This window comes from Lissotriton helveticus, chromosome 7 (assembly GCF_964261635.1).
Source record: "Lissotriton helveticus chromosome 7, aLisHel1.1, whole genome shotgun sequence".
In the NCBI taxonomy this organism is placed as follows: Eukaryota; Metazoa; Chordata; class Amphibia; order Caudata; family Salamandridae; genus Lissotriton; species Lissotriton helveticus.
The window spans coordinates 1,116,444,947-1,116,464,101 of NC_136068.1; positions in this window are offsets into that span (position 1 = coordinate 1,116,444,947).

The window sequence follows — 19,155 nt, forward strand, 5'->3', positions numbered from 1 at the left end:
GATATGCTATTTGGGAATGTTGTTCCACAGCCTTTATGGGGTAAAATTCGTCATACAGATCATGATCAAGAGTTAGGTGACTCATGGGCTAATATTGCCGCTGCAGATGCCCGACAAGTTGGTGGTGCTAAGCCTGAGCCTTTGATAGCAGAACTCCCTGGTAGAATAGTGGATTACATGAAAACGATAATGCCTGCAATACGTGTGAATTGGGATAAGTTGTCTGCATGCAAGCAGAAGAAAGAAGAAACTGTTTCAGATTTCTTCACCAGGTTTGAAGAAACATTTGTCGACCACAGCGGTCAAGATATGACCACAGAAGGTGGTCAGAGATTGTTCGTCGATGAATTCGTGCACAATCTGCTTCCAGAATTGTGTAAAAAGTTAAAGGATTCAGAAAGTTCTTGGGCAGTATCATCTTCAGCGCAGATATTAGCTACTGCACAATATTACGAGAATAGAGACAAAGACGAGAAAGATAGAGCAGAAAAGAAAACGAAGGAATTAAAAACAAAGGTTTTGTTGCAGCAAGCATATCCGCCACGTGGTGGTGGTGGTCAAAATAATAATGGTCAGAATAATTATCAGAATAATTTTCAGCAGCCTCAACAATATCAGAGGAACTCGCAAAGAGTCGAGTACACACAGCCACGTGTCCCTGTAGGCCCTAACCAGTGTTCGTATTGCAAGGAAGAAGGTCATTTCAAGTATAGTTGTCCTATTTTGTTACAGCGTGCCAATGGTGCTTCTGGTGTAAGAGGTCGTGGTGTTCAGCAAGCGCCTAGAGGTAGAGGACGTGGAAACGTCCCCCAGAACACACGTCCCCTTCCACCACAAAATTCTATGAATAGGTTTGATCAGCAGAACAACGCAACTGACAGGACAGCCCAATATTATGTTGATGATTACTATACAGAAGATGAGTATTTGGAGGGTAATGATTGCTAGGACAGCCATAGACAAAGAGAGGGAGTTGTTTCAGTTCCAGTAGATCAGAGTGGACCCTACGTTGAGGTGATTACATCAGGTGTGTCAGAACCTTTTCTGTTGGATACTGGTGCTACAAAGAGTTCTATTATGCACTCCAAACTCCCTGGCGCACCTTTGTCTGGCGAAATGAACGTTTCTGTAGGTTTTTCTGGCGCCCCAGTTAGAAATCCGATTTCTGACCCTTTGTCTCTTTCTGTTGGTCCTTGCGAATTCAAAGCACCCCTTATTCTGACAACAGGTTGTGGCGAAAACTTGCTAGGATTGGATTTGTTGAAAAGATTGTATGCGACTTTGTACTGTTCTCCTTCAGGAGTACAACTTACTTTAGGTAAGAAAGTGGTTTCTCCCATGTATTTGTCGAGGGATAAACTTCCAGCAGAATTGTCGATTCTTCAGATATTCTTTGGGCCGCTGGTCCATATGATGTGGGTCTTTTAGAAATTCCACCATATGTTGTAACATTGAAAGCCAATGTTCAGATGCCACGAATTCCCCAATATAGGATATCTAGTGAGGTTGAAAAAGCTTTGCTAGCGATCGTTTACGAATTGATTGAAAAGGATGTGATTGAAGAAACACGAGGCAACGTTTGCAATAGTCCTGTTCTGCCTGTTTTAAAACGAACTGATCCTTCTCAGCCACCTGTGTACAGATTCGTGATTGACCTTAGAGAGGTGAATAAAATAGTTGTGCCACAATTCCCAGTTGTCCCCGACACTACCACATTATTAACTATGAATCCAGCTTCTGCCTCTTGGTTTTCGGTGATTGACCTGAAGAATGCTTTTCTCAGCATCCCGATTGCTGAGGAGAGCAGGGATATTTTTTCCTTCAGTTTAGGAGGTCGCAGCTTCCGCTTTAAACGCGCTCCTCAGGGCTACTGTGAAAGTCCATCAATCTACAGTCAAGCTCTAAAAACACAGCTTGATACGATTGTTTTACCTAAAGGTGCTACTCTTGTACAGTATGTGGATGATTTGCTCATTGCTGCAGACACTGAGGAAATTTGTAAGAAGGCCACGCTGTCATTATTGCATCATCTGTGTGAATTACATCACAAGGTGTCACTTTCCAAACTGCAATATTGCCGACAAGAAGTGACCTACCTAGGTCACCTCTTATCGAAGGAGGGAAGGAAACTGACCCCAGAAAGAATTCAGGCAATAGCGAAATTAAATGTGCCAAGAACACAGAGAGAAGTGTGTGCTTTCTTGGGCATTACATCGTACTGTAGACAGTGGATTCCAAATGTTTTGTTATTGGCCAAACCTTTGGTGGCATTAACGTGTAAAAACACACCCAATCCCATTCCTTGGTCTGAAGAGTGTCAGAAAAGTTTTCTCGAATTGCGCACAGCATTGTGTTCGGCTCCTGTGTTAGGTACCCTCGACTACAGTAAGCCTTTCACATTATATGTCCACGAGAAAGAGGGCTGTGCATTGTCTGTGTTGACTCAGTTGTTTGGAGGTAGGCAGCGTCCATGTGCCTATTTTTCGTCGACCTTGGATCTGGTAGCTAAAGCATTGCCAAGTTGTTTAAGAGCCACAGCAGCAGCAGCTGTTTCTATTCGACAGTCTGCTGGTCTAGTAATGAATAATACACTGGTCGTGATGGTCCCACATGCAGTAGACACGTTGTTAAATAGAACCAAGACACAGCACTTAACTAGTGCTCGATTGTCCAGTTACGAATTGACACTGTTAGCGAGTCATGTGCACATAAAAAGGTGCAGTACCTTAAACCTAGCTACGTTGTTGCCAATTACAGAGGAATCAAATGTTTCAGAACAGCACGATTGTTTTCTCAGAACAGAGGAAGAGACGAAAGGGAGAGTAGATCTATCCGATACTCCTCTTGCTGAATGTGATGGTAGAATATGGGCGGATGGTTCATGCTTCAAGCTCCCGAGTGGTGACACGACTGCAGCATATGCCGTCACGACTTTGCATACAATTGTTGAAGCTGCACGTGTGCCACATAATTCGGCTCAAGCAGCAGAATTAATTGCACTCACGAGAGCATGAGTGTTGTCTAGAGGAATGAAAGTGACTATTTACACTGATAGTCAGTATGCATTTGGAGTGGCTCACAGTTTTGGGCGATTGTGGAGAGAACATGGGTTCCTGACTTCGCATGGAGCTAAGATTCAGCATGGTCAGTTGGTGAATGAGCTTCTTGAATCACTGACCTTGCCTCTGCAAATGGTGATTGTGAAATGTAGTGCTCACAAGAAGGTGACTGATGATGTTGGTCGTGGAAATGCATTTGCTGATGAGATCGCGAAAAAAACAGCAAAGAATGTAATGAGCCGAATGTATGTTGCAGGCCCTGCAAGATGGACTGGTGATGTTGGAATGTGTGAAGACACAACAGAGAGTGTGAAGTCCATTCAAGCTGAGGCTACAGAGAAAGAATTGAGCACGTGGAGAGAAAGTACGGGTAGAATGGATGCAAATGGTTGTTGGATTGAATTGACAGAGCATCAGAGATGGTTGTTACCCGATGCATATGTGCTTGCAGTGGTTAAAATGGCTCATGGAATGGCTCATATCAGCGTAAAAGGGATTTGCGAGTTGTTGGCTCCAGTATGGCAGAATCCAGGGATTCCCAAGTGTGCAGAGAATGTAGTTAAAAATTGCATGGTATGTTTGAAACACAATCCTGGTAGGGGAACCCCAACTCCAGCTGGTCATTTTGCACCTCCTACGTATCCGTTCGAGGTTTTGCAACTAGATTTTATCCACATGGAGAGGTGCAACAACTTAAAATACGTACTCGTTGTTGTTTGTGCTTTCTCAAGATGGGTAGAAGCCTATCCCCTAAAAGACAATACTGCCTTGTCCACAGCAAAAGCCCTTGTGAAAGAGTACTTCCCCAGGTTTGGAATGCCTAGAATGGTCTGGTCTGATAATGGAAGTGAATTTGTGGGTCGTGTGATGAAGAGAGTGTGTGAAGGGCTAGGTATTCGGCAGAAGTTCCACGCTGCAAATCACCCCCAATCAGCTGGATTAGTAGAATGTTACAATGGCACTTTAAAACTTAAACTGGCCAAAATCCAAGCGAGCACAGGTCTTAAATGGCCTGATGCTCTACCCTTAGCACTCCTGTCCACCAGAATGACTGTGCATTCACGAGTGAAACTCAGCCCTTACGAGATCGTTTTTGGCCGGCCAGCCAACATATGGGGAGTGCCTAGACCCACTAAGTTCAGCAAGCTTGAACACCCTATTTTGCTTGATTATCTGTATGAACTGACGGCTAAATTGCGTGTTTTGCATCAACAGGTTCACGACACCCTGCCTCCGGTCTCTGAGACTCCGGGTCACGCCATTGACCCTGGTTCCTGGGTTCTTGTCAGAAACTTTCAAAGAACGAAGAACGACCAGCCCAGGTGGACCGGACCTCACCTCGTCCTTCTTTCCACAAGATCAGCCGTTCGGGTGGAGGGGAAGGCCAACTGGGTCCACGGGATCCATTGTAAGAAAATCCCTTTTCCTCTGCCTCATGACCAGTGGGTCCAGAAGGGTGTCGCTGACCCAGAACCTAAAACAGTGCCACATGTCATCCCTTTTAAGGATTTGCATGTAAAAAAAAAACGGACTCTGAACGAGAAAATGAAAACATTTTGCACAAGGCTGTGCCGCCATCCAATCGATTGAACACTACAGTCTGAACTTTTGTTCCAGGATCAGACAATACCTGGAAGACAACAATATAATTTGAGACCGAGAAAAACGAACTAATAAAAGCGATTTCTTTTGCAATTTGAGACCAAGATCCATGGACTAATAAACAGATATTTCTTTTTCCTCTCAAGTACTATTTTTGAAAGTGCAGCTCTCCCATCTAAGAAACTTGCTTATTTTTGTTTTTCGAACCGCCATCCGGGTTCCGCTGCTAGGGCCGCAGTTGATTAAAGTCTTTGGGGTGCAGCTGACGACGTTAGGTCGGTAGTTCTGGTTGGTCCAAGGGAGTTGCCCTACACTGACAGAAGCATCCCTTAGCAGAGGCAACCTCCCACCGCGGGCAGCACTTTAGAGAGGATGGAGTTTCCCGATGTGGAGAGACCTGCCAAACGAACGAACTTTAAGCGCAAATTATGTAACGTGATGACAAAGAAAAGGTTTATAATATTGTGTATTTTTATGCTATTCAGTGTAATGATATTTTTAATAAGTTATGTTTTATTCTCTTTTCGTGTAACATTTGCACCCACTGCATCACCCATATCTCCTCCTACTGTTTCCTCTCATTCTTTCCACCCCCTTCCTGACCATGAATCCAATAGGAGATTGGAGTTCATTAATAACTCCTTTGTTCAGTTGTTACACCAACACCAACTTGTAATGAACACAACTAACCGTTGGGTGTGCGGTCTTATGCCTCACACAACGGATAAAGATATCCCTTATCTAGTCCTGCCATTTAGTCACAATGGTTCTGTATGGGCATACAGGACAATGTTCATATATGCCCACGAAATCTACCCCCTACGTTCTGTAACAAACAATCCTAGGAAAAGTGCTCTAGTCAAGGGTATAGTAGACATGATTAAGGAAGGTATTTCTTATGAGACTATCCCGAGAGATGAGACACTAGTATACATAGGATGGAACATGACTGGATATGGAGCTACTCTGAGTGAGAAACAGCAAGCTAAGAGATCTTCCCCGATTTGGATTGTACCCCATCAGGGTCATCTGTGTCTGCAAGGTAATGGCACGAATCCCAGGGCTCAGTTAGGGAAGAGTGTCTGTACTGAAACGTATGTTTTTGGATCTCAGACTTCCCCTGCGTTTTTAGCAGCTAAGGGTACCTATTTCATCTGCCACGATAGAGCCTATACATGGTTGCCCCCTGACTTCTCGGGCTCATGTTTTGTTTCCTTCCTGTTGCCTCCCACCTACACAGCAGCGGCAGACTACCACAGGACAAGGATAGTTTGAGGTGTTTTGAGTGAAGAAGACACTGGAGGTCAAGAATTTGGGGACTTTGCAAAGGGTTTTCTGCCGTTCTGGGGATCCATGGCTAACAGCAGGAACATAAGGCAATTGACAAGGGTAGTTGAGTCCACCGTGATAGAAACTACTGGTGCCCTTAGTAACTTGACTGCGGAGCTCCAGTCGGACCGACTTATGACCCTTCACAACAGGGTCGCTTTAGATGTCATACTTGCAGACCGAGGTGGGGTATGCAGATTGATCCAATCTAGTTGCTGTATCTTCATCCCTGATAACGCTCCAACAGTGTACCAGGCCATCTCCAAACTACATAAGATTTCCGAATCTATTCATGTGGATAAAGGAGATTGGTCATTAATGGGATGGTTCTGGGACCTGATATCCGCCTGGGGATGGAAAATTCTAATGGTCATTGGGATGGTCTAAGCCATTCTGTTCCTGTTCTGTCTATGCATACAGTGTGCTCCTGCAATATGTGGCCTCTGTGTTACATCATGTGTAAGGAAGCCTGTATCAAGAGATGAACTGAGTACTAGAATGATGTTACAGCAACATCTCAATTACTTTAGGAATATAGATCTGGACTCAGATTAGCATGAGGATAGATTAATTGCCTATGTAAGGGCAAAAGGAGGGTTTGTAGTTCTGAAAATTCTGGACTCGTGTAATCATTCTGAACTCGAGAATTAAACTTCATCGAAACATGACAAATTTGGTATCAAAAGACTGAGAATGACGAGCACACCATGTATAAATATTTTCAGCATATTCGAGTGACGATTTCACTTCGAAATCGTCATTTGCGTTCTGAACCCTTGACTTCCATTTATGTGTTGCCCTTTACATAGGCCTTAATTCAGCTGAATTCAATTCCACAAGGACACATACTCCTTAATCGACTTTCCTATGACCTGTGCAAGTTGGAACCATTGCCCCAGGCCGAACTCGTTAGGTCAGTTCCCCTCCCAGTGGCCGAACAAGATAGCATCAAGGCTCAACAAGCCATAAAACCATTTCAGCGCGCACACCTGCCGTATCTCGCTCACATCTGTCTCTACTCTTTTTGCTTCACTGCCTGTTTTATTGGGGGTCCACCGATATCTGATGAAATGTTGGGCCTTGCCGGGTGATTTGTTGTGGGCAGCACGAAGTGAAATATGTACATGTCATCATGACTCTGCTTTTCTTTTGTAACAAGAACTGTAAATGATATACTGCAAATTCGAAGAATGTTTGCCTGAAGCTGAATATTCTGTATAAAGAGAGAAGCCTGACTTTGTAAATTCGAGCAGTCTCCTGAGAATATACTTCCCCGTGTGTTGTACTTCTAGGACACTTGTTACCTTGGTTGCAGCCAATAAAATCGATCCTTGACTTCACCTAGAAGACTCTGAGTTTCTGTGGTCTGAATCAGGAAGAACCCGAGGTCTCTGGGTGTACCCTGACACCGCTGGGTTGCCGGTTCTGTGCCGGTTCTTAAAAACCCAGTACCTCAATATTATCACCATAAAATCCATTCAATAAAATCAGATGCTAGTAATGTACATATTAATAAAATTCATAAATATATAAACATAGATAGAAAAGTATTAAATCCAGAAAAGACTTTACAATGAATGTTAATAAAAACAGGTGACACAATGGTGCTAGAGCGAAAAACTATTCTCCACCCGAGGGGCAAGGGAACATCCTCGGGCAACCCTACACCGGATGATCCATGCCCAACTAATGTTATTTATTCTCTTTTCTGAGCAAGGAGGTTGTCTTTCCTCTTTTTTCAACTCTATGTACCTTCACTTACATTTTATAGATTCGCTTTAGTCCTTGCATCCTTTAGAGACCGTTTTCTGGCTCTTGTTAAATATATACATGTCAACATGAAATAGGATATGTCTCTCCCCCTTTTTTTTCCCAACCTTGGTCTATGGTGTAGAAATATCCAGTGGTTCTCCTGAAGAAGGCGGTTCATCGCCGAAACGCGCGTCGAGATTAATTGCGATATTATAATTATTTGTTGACCACCACTATATGTATGATAAATTGCCATTTCTTTTGAAATGTTTTAATCCATTACGGAGGGTGTAATATATATGTTGTGTTTACCTCCCTTTTTTAATGCCATTGAACAATTGATGTGTACTGTTTTTATTGTGTGATAAATATATACATACATTTTCTATATAACAATTGTATCGTGTGTCAGTATATTGAGGCTCTTCCTTCATTTATCAAAGGTTCATGTTTAGCCTGATTCTCGACAGGTCTTTCGTTGCCTAGGAATTTTTTACTATATTTGAATTTACCCTGTCCTAGGAACTCCATTTTGGAATCAGGGGTTCCCTGTTATTTTATACTGAGCACCTCACAGTACACCTCTCCTAGCTGGCAAGTTTACCAATTCAATTTTCAAACTGAGATAGCACTCGTCAAAAGTTTAAAAACATGATCAGAAAAACAATAATTATAACTCCAACAAACAAAGCCACATAATGTTTGTCCTCCATTATTGTCCACTGCATCATTTTAACTCTCTGCTTATTCAACTCCCAACATGCACTGTGCCACTTACTTCTTTCACTCATTTCGCATGCAGTCCCTATTGATACTTACATCATTGGTCTTCTGTCAGTCACCTCGTCTTTCCGGAACCGGGATTGGATTGGGATTTGTCAATTTAAATCTCGGGGCAAACCATCTGGACCATGAAGGTACCATACAGCCAATTAATTTCAGGTTAATAGTCGACTCTAATCGGAACCGTCCTCTGCTACCAGGTTTGTCGGCTCTTAAATCTATATCAAATTCTAGCTTATGGGGCACGCCTACATCTAGGCCTGGAAGCGGTGTAGTCGAATACAGACTTTGGTGCACCCTGACTTGAACCATCATTTTTCTAGTTAGGGGAACCCATACAATGATGCTGAAACATAAGGATGACAGAAAAAAAAATTCTGATTTCAAAGATGTATTTAAAAAAATTAATAGGCATACTACAAAAAAGTAGGGGTGGGTGGCAAACTCCCATCCACTGGCAGAGTTTGTGGAGTTTTTGAAACTTCGTGCTCTGCTTGGAACGCGAAGTTCAGCATAACCTCAGCCTACGCAGCGTGGCAGAGTCTACTACCCACCCTATAATGTAACGTATGGGAAATTCCTCCTTTCCCGTCTACCCCAACCCCTGTGAGAATATCCAATCCGAAATCAAGTGTAGGCCGAGGCCCTGCCCGAAGTTGCGGAGGATCTTTTTTTAAACTAAAAGCAGCTGGCTACTGCAACTGCACAACTGTACACATAAGGGGAGAACTCACCCACCGAGACACGGATGCTTCTGAGAAAAGAAATGTAAAATAGAAAACCATAATGATAAATACATCACAGCATACTGGGTGCACAAAGCTTCCTGTCCAGTAACTTCCTTTAATGTGTTATTATCACCAGATGGCATGTGAAGGACTGCTGTCAAGTAGTTTCAAAACCATGGGGTAGAATGGAACAGAACACCTTCCTGCCGCCTCTTTTGCATACAATAGGACACATCACATTTCCTCCATACCCAGAGCCAAACCCGACAAGATAAAAGCGAAAGAAGTCCCCCCCCCATGAACTGTATGCTTATTAACAGCCGGTCCGCAGTCAAACATGCAACGGAAATAGCCGAAGCCATCCTCTCCCATGACCTGGATGTAGCCTTCATCACGGAAACATGGCTAAACACCCTATCTCTCCCCATTCTGGACATGCTGGTCCCTCCCGGTTTCTCAATCATCCGTAAAGACAGACCCCTACACAAAGGTGGGGGCATAGCAATTATCCACAAAAATGACCTCTCCATCTCCGAAGCTCCCTCCGGCCTGTACAGTTCCTTTGAATGCCTGTCGGTCAACATCAAATCTCAATGTCAGAGGTCACGTCAATGCCATCTCCTATACCATCCCCCAGGCAACTCCAACGAATTTAGAACTCAACTGTCGGATCTCATCACCCAATCAGCTCTTAACAGCGACGACAATCTAATTCTAGGCGACCTCAACCTCAGATGGAACGAATCCAATAACCCACTGATTCAATCTCTCAACTCCCTTCTGCAAGCCAACGATCTGATCCAACACTGCTCAGAGGAAACGCACTACAGAGGAGCGACCCTGGATGCCATCGTTGCGAACAAAAATGCAATCTCGATTGATCTCATCATACCGGTGGACTGGTCAGACCACCACATCATTCTCTTTCATATTACTCAGCCGGCCCTATCCCTCCCACCCACCCAAGCCCCCCCCTAAGTGGGTCAGGAACACTTCCAGAATCCCCCGAGACAAGCTAGAAGAAGGTCTCAGCTCACTCCTCCCGAACACAAAGGAGTCCCTCTCAACCTCAGATCTCACCTCACTCTACCATTCCAACCTCGAGCTCGCCCTGGATCAGCTGGCACCTCTGAAACTAAAAAAACCCAGAAGCATCCCCTCCAGGTCTTGGTTCTCGACTGACATTAATGAGGAAAGAAGACATCTAAGATCCTTGGAAAGAACCTGGAGGACCAACCCTATCGCCCTCCATCGGGACCAACTCAAGACAGCTCGCAAAAACTACTATACCCACATCAAAAGCAAAAAGTCATCCTTCTTCTGCTCCGCCCTAGATAACGCCAAAAACCGACCCAAAGAACTCTTCGTCATCATCAGGAATCAAACTTCCATCCCTAAGGCAGCCAACCTAGTAGCATCCAAGACCATGTGCGAAAACTTTGCTAGTTTCTTCAACGAAAAAATCGCGAAAATTGATCGCTCATTCAGCACGAATCCTACACCCAACCTCAACCCCCCAGAAACCCCGTCTATCCGTTGGTCATCCTTCCAGCCGATTAAGGAAAAATTGATAAGCAATCTTATCGCTGCCGCTAAACCCTCATCTCAATCCCTCGATCAACTGCCCTCGAGACTGACAAAGGATATGAAACTCACTCTAGCCCCAATCTGGGCCAAGATCATCAACAGCTCCTTGAAAGAGGGCTTCATCCCCGACTGCCTCAAACTAGGGCAAGTCACACCTCTTCTAAAAAAACCTGGCCTTGATCTCACTGACCTGAACAACTTCCGCCCGGTCTCAAACCTTCCGTTCCTAGCCAAAATTCTTGAAAGATGCGTGCTTGCACAATTAACCAAACATCTAGAGATTTCCAATCTATTGGACCCACACCAATCAGGGTTTAGGAAGGGCTGCAGCACCGAAACCGCAATCCTAAATGTCCTAGATGATCTGCACATGTCACTCGACTCCAACCAATGCAGCCTTCTCATCCTCCTTGACCTCTCGGCTGCGTTCGACACTGTGGATCATTCCCTCCTACTTAATGCCCTCCGAGAGAGAGCGGGCATCGAAAAGACAGTCTTAAAATGGTTCTCCTCTTTTCCTAACAACCGCACCCAAAAAATAAAGATCAACAGCTTTGAATCTGACCCCCTCCCCGTCAGCAGAGGAGTCCCCCAAGGGTTAGTACTCTCTCCACAACTCTTCAACATCTACATGGAACCCCTCACCTCACTTCTAAGGAACTCCAACATCCCATTCCACCTCTACGCAGATGACACTCAACTATATTTGAAAACCACCTCGATAGCAGACATTCACAGACTAAATGCGACACTCATGGAGGTCCAACAGTGGCTCACAGCCAACCACCTCAAACTGAATGAAGAAAAAACAGAAGTTCTCCTAATATCTAACAAAGATGAAAACCCACAAATAGTGGAATGGCTCAAAGCCTTAAATGCTCTCAATGTCTCTCTGACACCAACAAACTCCGCAAAATCCTTAGGTATCACCCTCGACTCCAAACTGGACATGAACAAACACATCTCTAAAACCGCCAAAAGCGCATTCCTGAACCTGAAACTTCTATACAAAATTAAACCCTTCCTCCCCCCCAAAGACCTGAAACAGGCCACCCAGGCACTTGTGCTTTCCAGAATAGACTATGGCATCGCAGTGCTGACGGGAACTGCCACGGCGCACCTGGGACCTCTCACCTCCACCCTCAATGCAGCAGCAAGAATGGTCACAGGAACAAAGAAATTTGACCACATCTCCCCAGCACTCAAAGAACTGAAATGGCTCCCGATTGTGCAACGAGCCAACTTCTGCACAGCTTGCCTCACTCATAAAGCCCTGCATACAGGCAAACCGGAATACCTGGCTTCCAAACTCAAAAGGGCGGGTCAGTCCAGGAACCTCAGAAGTTCCAACACACTTTTACTGATCCCTCTGAAATCACAGAAACGAAAAACCTCAAATAAATCCCTTGCGGGGAATGCCCCCAGGATCTGGAACTCCATCACCCCCCATATCAGAATGACTGCCTCCTTACCGCAATTCAAATCGCTACTCAAAGCCTTCTTCCTTGAACACTCTGGTGCCTAAGGAGAACCTCATACGTGGCGGTGGAAGTCCGCTTTCTATCGGAACCCAGAACGGTTGATTCACTCCAGATCACCGTCCCTTATTCCGCTCAAGTTACTGTTGCACAGACTCTATTTCCTGCTTGTTGTTGTTTTATCTGTATTTGCTGTGAAGCGCTCTGATACCTCCGGGTCCAACAAGCGCTATACAAAACTTCAATAAATAAATAAATAAAATAAATAAATCACATGACACTCCAAGGGGAGAACGCAATTAGCTAAGGCATACAGAAACCAAATAATCTAAACGAAACGTTTTGTATTTAATGTCACTGGCGAGTGATGAATGGCGGAGGTTTTTTACTCTCCAGTGTTTAATATGTGGGCGGAACCAGACCCCCTGTTTTTTCCAATAAATGCTAAGGAATGATTCATTCAAAAGCACTGTTTAAGTAATGGCTTGGATACAGTGGCAGGTGGAAAGTGCAGAATTAATTTCTGAAATTGCCTGTAGAGCGAGACCATTGTGAAAAATACAGCATCGTTTCATAAGGCACCTTCATAAGATAGTGAGGCGACAACTGGCAATTTGACTGATTTGCAATCTATATTTTATTTTTAATGGCATTAACGTTTTGACAGGGACTTAAAATTAATATGTCTGTCTAACGATTACGTAATATCATTGGCCCTACTGACAGGGCTAAAAGGCACAAAGCAGTCTACTATTTTGTTTTAAAGATGGTACAAATTACTTTTAAAGACATTTGTACATGGCTAAACATATCAATAACTCACTTCAATAAAACAAAGGAAGGAACCACCGTTTCTCTACATTCTGTCTTTAGTAATCGGCGCCAAACTAGATACATGGGAAGACAGCAATCATCAGAGGGAAGGTAGGTCTATTTTATTTATCCGTTTCAAGGTAAAGTGCAAATGTAAGGCTTCTGATACTACGTACTGTTAAACGAGAGTGAAATTTGTTGTGCATATGTTCCCCGCCCCTCTTCAAGAGCTGCGTATGATGGACTGGTTATGTGACTTGTCTCCTTGCTTAGGATGGAGCCACCCCCTGCTGACAGTGGGAGTCTTGCTGTTACATCAATGATGATGATGGGTTGGATGGCCTAGTCTATAATGCGCCAGACTCTGCCCCTGCTCCGCCCCTCCGCAGATGGGGGATCACAGTGAAACTTGGTAGGGTGGTCTGTGGCCCGTGCTGGGGCAGGAAGAGGCCAGGGGTGGGTGAAGTCAGGGCTTAAGCAAGTTTGACTGAAAGATTCTTGTGAAGTGATATTGTGTATAGAACTGAAAATTAGTCATGGACATTTGTGAATTTCATGGGTCACAGTTCAAAAGCAAAGTGTATTGTTAATTACAGGCTGCCGGGGTTACCCATTGTGCATGGCAGGCTTTTGTGCTTGTGAATTTGGAAACTGTACTCCCTGATACACGCCTTTTGTTTGTGGAGAAAATGAATCCTTCTAACTGTAGGAATTATCCCAATTCATTTTCATGGCGTCATTGAAGAGTGCATGGCATTAACAGCCAGGGCAGCTGAAGAGTCTGTACCGCATGTGCAGACTGCAGACATTAAAGGAAATCCCCACCCTCTTGTTTTGACTTGCACTTCGTATCCTAGATGTAAGTTTAAGTCTGTGACATCATGCTCTCTTGTTTCTAGTGCATAGACGATGTTCTATGTGACCCAAGGTGCTTACTTCGCAGAATTTAGCTGAGTTTATGGAATTCCACGGAATTCTGCGGAATTAAAGATCGCAATCTCCGCCCAGGTCTACGAAAAAGTGTGTCATGGGTAAATTTAGCATCATAGCATATACACCGTAGGTACAAAGAACTCATTACAGTTCTAAATGAAATCGCCATAGATTCAACTCCTAAAATGGGGAATAGGGGGTCTCGCTTGGTAGCAAAATCTACCCTCTTTTATATGGTTTTAGACAAATACTTTTAAACAGTCTATGGGAATACATGATTCTCAGGATTTGGACAAACAGGAAACAATCTAGAAGAAACATGTTACCACATAATACATTTGAGGATTATCTCAGGATAGGAGTTCATTGAGATTCAACCTGTCTCACAGCCTTAGCTGTACAGTTACCTGATACATAAGCCTAGGACAGTAAGAACCGTCCTTGATTCAGTACAATGAGGACATTTCTCTGAGAACACTTTCTGTTAATACAAGTGAAAACTAGACAAGTTTTATTTACAACAGGAATCAGCAGCGGCTATCATGTAATTTATTGTGGCATGGAAGTAAGATGGGGGACAGTGTAAACACAATCTAATGTTAGCAGAAGCTCAGATTGCTATGCTCTTTTTATTGACAGAAAATTGACGCTCAAATTGAATTGATGGAAATAATGACTTGGGGGGAAAGGGAGCTTCATTCTTCAGTAATTTCTGAGAAATTTAAGTAAAGGACTCTAAATTTCCACTTTCCAGGTCCAGTTATCAGCAATCCACCTTTTCCAGAACCTTGGGTGAGTTTAGCGGTGACTGAGTCTTACACCCAGAGGTTGGGGAAGGGACAACATACGGGTAAGCCAGATTCATACCTGCCCGTACTAACTTGGGTTCCTCACTCACTCTACGGTCTTCCAGGATGCTGCATTCAGATCCTTAGAAGACCTATAACTAAAGTTCTCATAGTTCTCTTTTCTAGTGCAAATTCCACCTGATATTTGCCCAATGAAGACTGTGGCTTTATAGGGTGGTCTTCCAGATATTTGAGTATTTCCAGATTAATTAATTCTCATTCTTTGTAGTGACTTTATACCCAAAGGTTGACTCTACCAGGAAGGAACACAGATTAAGAGTTAATTCTTTTATTTTTTGTTTTGCCAGAAATCAGCTTCCCCAGAGGAGTCAATGCTCTAGACATTAGAAGTGAGCAGAACCATGCTAATTTACTTAGGCTGAGCAACAGATTTCAGACTCAGCGGCTACCATTTGTGAACTGTGAATCTGCCAGGAAGTGCTTTGAAGCAGTCTTGATAATTCCTAACAAGATGGATTAGGACTGTGATTGTCTCAGTCTACACACAGTTAGATAGAAAGCCACCATCCAGAAATCAGATGATGAACACGAGGCAGGTATACATTTTGGGTAGATGTCCAGGAGCATAATTAGCAGATATGTACTGATAGTACAGCACAGATAAGCTGGTGGCGTCATACTCAGAATAAAAACAAAGTTTCAGGTGGAATAATTGCATTCCTGAGATAGTTTGTGGGTCCATGAGCATATCCTATGGCTGGAGATGCTTGCTCCATAGCTATGTTGTCAAAGTGTAAATAATGGGTCATTCATCTTCACCGTCCCATCACTTCGACCCACTATCTCTCCTCGCTTATCAAGAGACTCTGACCCATGGTTGCTTTGGTCCATATTGGAGGATTTGGGGGTAATTGGCCCATATATATCACTTATGCTTCTTCCCACTAAGGTGTTTATTTTTTATTTATTTGCTCAAATTTAAACAGCGCACAGCTACCCCAAGGGGTTTCCCGGCGCTGACAGCGGAGACAGGAAGAAGAGGAAAAAGACTATTGGCTGAAAAGCCAAGTTTTTATGGATCTGCGGAAAGAAAGAAGATCAGATTGTAGCCGAAGGGGCAATGGAAGTGAATTCCAGAGAGTGGGACCGAGATAGGAAAAAGAGCGTCCTCCCATACGAGAAAATTTAACTCTCGGGACTTGGAATTTCGCTTGAGTAGAGGATCTGAGTGTACGGGGAGGGACATAAGGGGTAACAATCTGTTGTACATAGTCGGGAGCTTTGGCATGCTTGATGCGAAACATGTACGTGAGGGCCTTAAACTTTACTCAATACTCCACTGAAAGCCAGTGGAGGTCGATCAAAGATTTGGATGCTGAGACAGTTTTAGAAACTCGGCAGAGTAGTCTCGCGGCAAAGTTTTGGACCCGCTGCAGCTTGCGTGTTATTTCCTTATTAACACCCAGATAGAGAATATTACCGTAATCCAGTCTGGATGTCACCAGGGCCTGGACCACGGTGCGCTGGGTGTAGATAGGGAGCATCCACACTATCTTCCTTAGCCATTTCAAAATGGTGAAGCAGGTGGCCGCAACCCTAGTCTCTTGCTGCCGCATAGAGAGAGATTAATCTATAATAAAACCAAGGTTGCGCACCTGAGTAGCCGGTTGAGGAGGCATACCAATTTCTGGAGGCCAATGTTGAGGGCCCCAGAGACTGCGATCCTTGCCAAGGATCAGAACCTTAGTCTTATCCCCATTGAGTTAAAAAAAATTGGCGCTCATCCATGTCATAACTTTGCTAAGGCTCTAAGTGCCGAAGGCTCAGATGGCTTGTCAGATGACAGAGAGAAGAGAATCTGGGTGTCGTCAGCATATGAGACAAAATGTTACTTTCCCTCAATTGCATCTATTTTTGAGGTTTATCTCATCCCCAAATGTCATAGAAATACAAGAGTTGGGTAACGATCTTGTATGGGTGAGTCCTAGGATAATGGTAATCTTTAGGGGCTTAGCATCCTTAATTAATCCAGTTTCTTTTCCAGTAAAATCCCAAATCCCTTCCTTGACTGTCACCCTTTGGTCTATGGTCAAGTCCTCGGTAGTGTGGTCCGGGTGCAGCCTCACAATAAAGGTTCTGATTAATGTAACAACCTCAGCGACAGCTGCTTGAGTTTCAATTCCTACCCCATCCTTTGTGCAACATACAACACAGTTGAGCTTGCAGAGAAGGTCTCGGACCAAAAAGTTTACAGGACTGAAATCACAGATTACATATTGGTGTTGCTCTCTAATGGCTCTTATTTTTACTGGCATTGGAGCAGCAGCTTGATAAGTATGCTGCTTATTTCTGATGCCTACAACTTGGACTTCTTTTTCCCGAGAGGGGTAGGTTAGGGACCTCAACAGTTCCAACAATTGAACAAGTGACTTCTGTGTCTATTAGGAACATTCTGTGATGTCGAAGCAAGATGGCGTCTGGCTGATGGCACTCGAGAACACTCCCGATGCCGGCAGAGCATAATCGGTGAAAATGGTGCATTAAAATTCGCATACCTTCATTGAAGCGGTCTTGGGTGATGATGAAATCATGTGTGCTGCAGAGAAACTTATTTTGGGGCTCCTAGCGACAACGGCTGCGGTGCTGTCTGAACTGTGAGCACGGCGGACGGCACTGTCCTTGGGCAGAGCCAGCGCGGCCGGCGGAGCTGGCGTAGTCAGTGAAATCAGCAGAGCGGTGAAAATCGGATACAGAGGTAGTCTGAGCGGTGGAACTCTGAGCGCCGAGATTAGAGCCGCGCTGCGGATCCACGCAGGAGAGAACAGCTCACCAGCCTGCAAGATGGCCCTGAAAACAGTGCGAGGAGGAAAGGGAAGGGCTCCAAATACAGAGCAGCAAGTGGTTGTGCCCTCTAAACTCCCTGCGCTCCAGAAGGATTTGGGGAAAGGCAAAGACACTGACTGTACTCCAGGTGAGAGTGGGGAAGCACTTAAAAAGAATGGTGCAGGGGCATGGAGCAATACCAGGGGCAAGAAGCTGGGGACTGTGAATATTGGGGCCACTAAGAATATCACGGCTATTTCTCCCCAGCTAGTCAAGTTAGCTCAGCTAAAAAGGATGCACCAACCCCTGAAAAAATTGCGGCCACCCCCAAGGGCAAGAAAAACACTCAGCAAGATCCACGAACGGTCCCCGTCTCTCAGACAGCTCCCCCCGAAACGCAATGGGGAGAGATTATGGATGGCAGGTAGACCAGAGAGGAACCGGCACATAGTAAGGGTCGGAGAGAGTCTGATTCACTAGCCCTATCACAAGAACAACAAGATCCACCAGATCTCAGGGAGGTAATGGCGGCGGAATTGGGGGCAGGCAATCTGGCGAATGTCACAGATACAGAGTTGCTGTCAACGGATATTCTAGTCCAGGATGTCACAGCAAGCAGTGGCCCTAGTAGCCCTGAGGACAACCAGGATATAGCTGATAATTGTTTCTCAGTCACAGATGGGTCTGAAGCAACCCCCTCTGACATTGAAGTGAGTGGAGGGTAGAATCCCACAGATACTAGCCTAATTCCCAGCTCAGAAGGGAATAGCAGAGCCTCTTCTAAGGAAAAGGATACAGCTATCAGGAGAAAGAGGCTGTCAAGGCGACAGAGAGACACACAATCTCAAGAAAAAGCATCCAGCGGACAAAGGCGGGCTAATGGAATTAATACAGAAACAGCTTTGAAGTGGGATTATTCAGCCACCCGAGGCACCTACCCAGAGCATACATCTCAAGAGGGAGCGGAAGCTCCTTCCCTACAACTGATACTCGATTCAATAAAGCAATTACAAGATGAGACAAAGATCGAAGGTAAAAAAAAACGACTTGCAACTAAGAACTTACAAGGTGCAATCAGAAAAGTTGCAAAGATTTGCACGGATACGAATACAAGGGCGACTCATTTGGAGGATCGCACAAGCGCCCTGGAAGATCGCCAAGCCAAGGACTTGGCTAAGTTAAATGGATATGAGAAGCAATTCGTAGATGTCCAATGGAAACTGGAAGACCTAGAAAACCGCCAGAGGCGAAACAATCTCAGGATCCTGGGCGTCGAAGAAGGGGTGGAAGGGAACAATGTAAGGGCCTACGTTTTAAAGCTTTTGAAAGGAGCATTCTCAGAGCTAAGCCACCGGGAGTGGGAAAAGGAAGTCCAAAGAGTACACCGATTCCCTATGACTCTGAAGAAGAATCACCCAAGGGCTCATGGAGGAACACAGAGGCCGAGAGCAATATTGAT